The sequence below is a fragment of the Python bivittatus genome, unplaced genomic scaffold (assembly GCF_059951505.1).
Source record: "Python bivittatus isolate LINGU-HERP-01145 unplaced genomic scaffold, Pbiv_v1 ctg000980_np1212, whole genome shotgun sequence".
NCBI classification, from domain to species: Eukaryota; Metazoa; Chordata; class Lepidosauria; order Squamata; family Pythonidae; genus Python; species Python bivittatus.
The window spans coordinates 59,777,435-59,783,347 of NW_028277125.1; the positions used below are offsets into that span (position 1 = coordinate 59,777,435).

Genomic DNA, 5,913 nt, shown 5'->3' on the forward strand with positions numbered 1-5,913 from the left:
CCTTTCCAATTGTCCATATCTCCTTTGCCTATTTCAGTATTATTAGATATCAGGTAATCCTAATCTTCCATCACTTTCCTTCTCTCCTTACTGGGTGAATGTGTGATGTGTGCTGCTGACTATATAAGCAAAAGAGAGCGCCAGTCCACCTACTTCCTCTCCAAACACTGCAGTAAATGAGAGAACTCATTACTAAAGCAACAGAGTCTTTGAAGCATACATAAAAATAATTTAAAATGCTTTGCATTTTCTTACCACTTACTTGAGCTATTCAAACCTAGGAAATCAAAATGGCTAGCTAAACTAAATTTATCTTGCAGTCTTCACTGCCTTGTGACTCTGAATGCAGAAGAGCTAGTCTGATTTTTATTTGGCTTAAATGGAATTTCTGAAACAAGAGACTTCAGAAAAGTGAAGAGGCAGCCTTAAAATTCTGTGGAAGACTTCCCTAATGAGTTAGATTAGAATTCCCATCAATCCACCCAGAATAGCCTTTCCTTCAAGGGTATGTTAGTCTTTGGAGAATTATGGAAATTGTAGTGCTGAGGATTATAAACTCATACATCTGGAAAGCATCAGGTTGGGAAGGACTGCTGTATAAAAGTTTTAAACTGACAGTAGCAAGACAGTATATTTGCAAACAAATATAATTGAGGTATAATCACTTTACACAGCTATTGACTGTCCCTTTCATTGTAATGCAGGGGATTTTCATGTCACATCCATTTGAAAAAGGTTTTGCTCTATGATAATTGTGCTTTGAAAATCCAAGAAATCATTGACAAGGCTCCTACCCCAAAGATTACACTTTTCACGCGTGGCTGTGGTAACCTGAGAGCATTGGAGGAACTAGCCCCCCTGGCCAAAGAGGTTGAAAAAGTGTTGATGAGAAAACGCAAATCAGAGAAAACAGCTCAAAGACAGCTGCATTGCCATCTTACTGCAGTGTTTAATCTCTCCCTGGTAAAATATCTATATTAAAAACAAGTGAGTGTTTTTAAGAAGTTTGAGGAATAAGGATAAACTTAAAGCACATTACAATACAGGGATTTAGATGCAAATACTGACCATTGTGTCAGTCTATTGCACAAGCGGGGAGGGGGGAGATTTCTCATGTCAGAGATCCTGTTCAACCTTCTCTACGCTGGTAAACAAAAAGACTTCAGTCCCAAGGCGCTACCCAGAATTGAACTCAAGATGTTTTGTTTGCTCTTCAGGGAGTTCTAACCCACTTAGCCACTGATCATTCTTAGGCTGTTCCTGCCAGAAGACAACCTGCTTTAGAAGTACAGTATGTGCTATGTTCTCTTAGGAAGCCTTGTGCCACAATCTTTAAAAGGAACCTCGATTCAGGTCAGGATGCCTAATCTGAGGCTCCAGGTCTTTAGCAAAGCACCTAGACTGCCTCCAAAACTTTCACCAAGTTTCAGTTTATTAATAAGATGGAAGAAAAAAAATTAGTAATACATGGAATATTATCAATGGGTTGCAACAATTCAGATAAGCACTAAATGGCTGCAAAAATAGAGCTTTTTTGTATCTCTTGTTCCCATGCAATGGTAATCTGGTTTTTTACAGCCAAGATCTGGTAGCCATTGTAATCATATCATTTCTTTTAACTCAAGTAATTTTAATGTTAATTAAAGTGTACATTAAATTACATTGAGATTTTGTTCTTTTCCCATCCACTTCTTTGTCCTGGATAGACTTTATTTTTGGGATTTGGTCTTTGACATGCCCTTCAAAGGTCAAATGTGGCCTAGCCTCAAAATTGTAGTACACACCTATTTTCGAAGTATAATTACTATTGTACACAAACAATATCTGTTTAGTGCAGAAAAATAAGAACTTTGGCTAAAATACTCTCCCACAGTCAGCTGTTCTTCTACCTCCCTGCTTCCCATGAGTTTCAAATCCGAGTCACAGCATAAACTCAGAATTTCAATGGCTTTCTTTTCCTGCTTCAGGGAATGGGGAAAAGCCCCCACGCTCACTGCAACAAGCATTACAATGCCACAGCATGCTCAAACCTCTAGTTCCAAAGCAAACCCAAGATCTCTTATGAGGCAGATGCTCTAGTTGGCTTAGTGCCACTGCCCTAAGTATCTTGCCTGGCTTATTTATAACTTCAAATTAGGATAAATTGGCATGGTAGGAACATGCACCACCTTCTCCTGGGAGATGCAGCAGTAAAGCCTTTTTCTCATGCACTGGGGCTGCAACACCCTAGATTTTTATCTGAATCATGGCATAACTTCTGAACTTTTACATATTTCTTTCTTTCCTTGGTGAGCAATCAAAGGCATTCAGAGAACTCCAGAGATCTGCAGCCAGGTCCCCAGGGCCAAAAGAAATAGCCTCTAAGACACTCCTGGGAGTTAAACCCAGGATCTATTTATCAGAGAAGCATGTTAACTAGATTACCATATTGCCAGTTGTGGCACAATTGATGCCAGAAGATATATACAGTGCCAGCTCAAGGGAATATGGTGCTCCTAGGCCACCGACTGATGGCACCATCCCTACCGGTGTAAAGATTTCCATTTTTAGAATGATCTGGAAGGAGGGGCAGTATTGGCACCCCCTAAGCCAGTGCCTACTCAGTCTTAGCCTAAAGCCAGTCCTACATACATATATACATACCTTTCTGTGTGGGTGGCATATAGCCTTCAATGCAAAGAAATATCTTGGTTTGTTGGTCTACTGGTACAACTCTTGCTTTTGATATGAAAAACTACAGGTTCAAATTGCTTGAGAGTTCTGATGGCTAGCTGTACTTTCAGAATTTTATTTTGTGAAGAGGAAGGATGACCATAATCCTCATAAAGATACCCAGGAAGGCCTTATAGCTGGTAGAGCTGAACTGACAGATCTAGCCATCCTTGACACCCTCAAACTAATTAGAGGGATGCACTCCCTTCCTGGCCCTAGCTGTGATTGTAAAATGATGGGATGGTGGTTAAAAGTCTTCATTGCCCCTGCCTTTGAACTTCATTCAAAATTCTAATCCCAATCATGATATATATTCAGAATGTTAATCAGTTTTCTTTTCCTACTTTTGGGGGATATAAAAAGACCCAGGTGTGCCCTGTTCAGTTGCACCTATCCTGTTAGTGTCAAAAGGTTTGGTTGCCAAGGCACCACTGGGAATTGAACCCAGGATCTCCTGTTTACTAGACAGGCGCTTTAACCAACTTAGCCATGGTGCCTCATGTTATCATTCAGCCCACTCACTCCAAAGACAGGAGGAAGGTGCTGCATTAGCAAAGCATGTTACATTCTGCCAGTGAAACCTTGCAGCAAAGGCCCTTAAGACCGACTGACAGAAACTCCCTAGCATAGCAGTCTCCTGCTTGGCTTGCAGGTCTGATTCACCCATGGGACATAAGAAGACTTGCATTCAAAGCCCAGTCTGCTTACAATTGCGTTTGATTTCTGGGAGGAGGTTTGCTCTTATTTTCCATCTGAAAATTATTGGCAAAAAAAGGTGGAGCACTTCCTTTGACCTCTAAATGGACAAACAAAGGCACCAGCTGCAACCAAATTCAAGGTGTCCTGCTTGCAAGTTGCTCACCCCAACTGAGTTGTAGTGCTGCCATTTTCCAACCCTTCTGTGGCTGATGAATCAGCACCAGAGTTTCAGCCTTGCAGTGATTATATATTTAATCATGTTTATTGAGTCCACAACCTCCCTGACTTGAATTTGAACCTCAGAGTGAACCCACCCTTCTTTTATAGATTTATTTCCTGCTTCAGGAAATGATAAATGGCTCTCCGGGAACTTTAGAAATCTGCACCCAGTTATTGGAGTCAAACTGACTACCTCCAGATATTAAGGTCCAAGGGCTTTTCCCCACAGCTGGATGAGTGTTATCCACCCATCCCTCAGAAAAGGATAATCTGGCAGAAAAACTCAGCTGTCATGAACTTTGCTGGACTCACTGCAGATCTCTGTCCTGTTTCCATTGGTTCTGTTTCAAGCCACTATAGTGTCTCTACTTCCCTCCAGAGTAGTGGGTGACAAAGTTTAGCAGATTTTTCACACCTTGAGGCTTCGCTTAGACAGTATTAGAATAAGCAGGAAAATACTACTTTAACATCAGTATAGCTAAGGACAACTTGAAGCTGTCTTATCATGGGCTGGGGAATGAGATGAAAATACAAGTCCTTATACAGTTGGGTGGCCTTATAAATTTAATTTAAACAATGTCATGAAGAAATAATAGCAGTAAAAAGATGATGCCAGGGCACGTTTGTGCCATGGTTAGGTACAAGTGGGAAAGACCCAATCCTGGCTTGTTTATTGCTTTGTCTATACTGCAAAACCAGCCCACTTCTTGCTAGAAGACAGGAGCAACAATGGTACAACTTTTTCTGAAAAAGAAGTTTGCCAGTAAATCCCATTCACCAGAAAAAACTATATTCTGAATTTCTGGTATAGCCTAGGAGTTTGGAAATTATGACCCTTTGGATGTCACTAAGTTCCCAGCAATGTCCCAAACTTATATTTCAACAATACCTGGAGCCTTTGTTATCCAAACTTGTTATCCTCTAGAATTGTCAGCAACAGCCACACTGGCTAAGGAGTCTGGGATTTGAAGTCCACACACTTGAAGGGTATCTAGTTTGGGGAAGGGGCTTTGGAAGACCAGAGATCCTCACACCTGAACTGGAGATATAATTCTCACTTAGGATGACTGAATTTTGCATTCTAATCCTAAACTAGCTTTTCCCACTGTAGGAAAAATGTCTTGCTTTTGAAGGGGGACATATTTTCCAGTGCAAATATAGCAAAAGATTTTTTTTAAAAAACTATATTTGGCGAATAATAGAAAGAAGCACAACTGGAAAAAAAGCCAGACTCTGATGTTTCCAAGATCAGTAGTTTATCAAGCTGGACTTCTAGTGTGTTGTTTCATTTTGTTTTTTCTCATAGGCTCTGGCCAATTTCCATTGTAAGAAAGAGCTGTTTGCAGCAAAGCAAAGCCAGCTCAGCCGTGATCGTACAGTGGTTAGTACTCTGCGTTGTGGCTGCAGCAACCTCGGTTCAAATCCGAGTCACGGCATGAAATGGAAATTGTATGGATTTTTTAAAAATCTATTTCAGGAAAAAGCTAAGGATTATCTGCAAGCCCTATTCATACATACCCACATTATTAGAACGAAAAGCATAAGTTCTGAATACATTGTATCATTACTTATTAAAAATGTATATATATTGCTTTTATGTCCATTGTTTTAAGAATCTGGAAGCAGAGAAGATGAAGAAAAGCTGTTATTTGCACACTATCCTACATCTTTACCATTGTTTTATGTACATATATAAGAGTACACAATTTTAAAAATCAAATAAAAAGTTGCAGGTCATAAATCAATACACTCCTATACCATATTCAAATACAAAGTATATTTAACATAGAATGAGTTTATATACAGGTAAAATGGCATTGTTAACAGTAACGACCAATCTTATTGGGATTTTAGGTGATTGAAATGTGGCCTCCTTCAACCATGTCCATCATTTCAACTACCCACTCCTAAACATCTTCTTATAAATTACTGTTTCACTCAGTGTGCAAATCCTCAATTTACAGAAGTCTTTGCACTCTTCATTTTTCATCTATATTCCCAAAAAGGATTTTTTTAAAAAAAACGTGCAGAATATTTTTGTAAATTTTGATTTTCCCAATACTAACTTGCTGCTTCTTCAAGTCTTCCATATCTTAGAAGAGGGCTTACTCTCATGCAACAGGAGGGGAATTCTCCAGGCTGGTTGACAAGGTATACTTACCAGATTCTCATTCCCACCACCATGCACTCAAAACAATTTTCTTTCACTCTTCCACAAAGAAGCAACAAACTGTAGTCAGATATCATTCCTCAATTCTCCACATTCACCCAGAATACAGAGTT

The 5,913-nt window shown here is 39.6% G+C and overlaps 2 non-coding genes across 2 annotated transcripts; one reads left to right on the forward strand and one right to left on the reverse strand.

The window, feature by feature from the left end:
• Nucleotides 1–3,135: 3,135 nt before the first annotated feature.
• Nucleotides 3,136–3,209, reverse strand: TRNAT-AGU (transfer RNA threonine (anticodon AGU)). The gene has a single exon. It is a non-coding gene; the product is annotated as a tRNA-Thr (tRNA).
• A 1,785-nt stretch (nt 3,210–4,994) lies between these two features.
• On the forward strand, nt 4,995–5,066 carry TRNAH-GUG (transfer RNA histidin (anticodon GUG)). The gene has a single exon. It is a non-coding gene; the product is annotated as a tRNA-His (tRNA).
• The last annotated feature ends 847 nt before the right edge of the window (nt 5,067–5,913 follow it).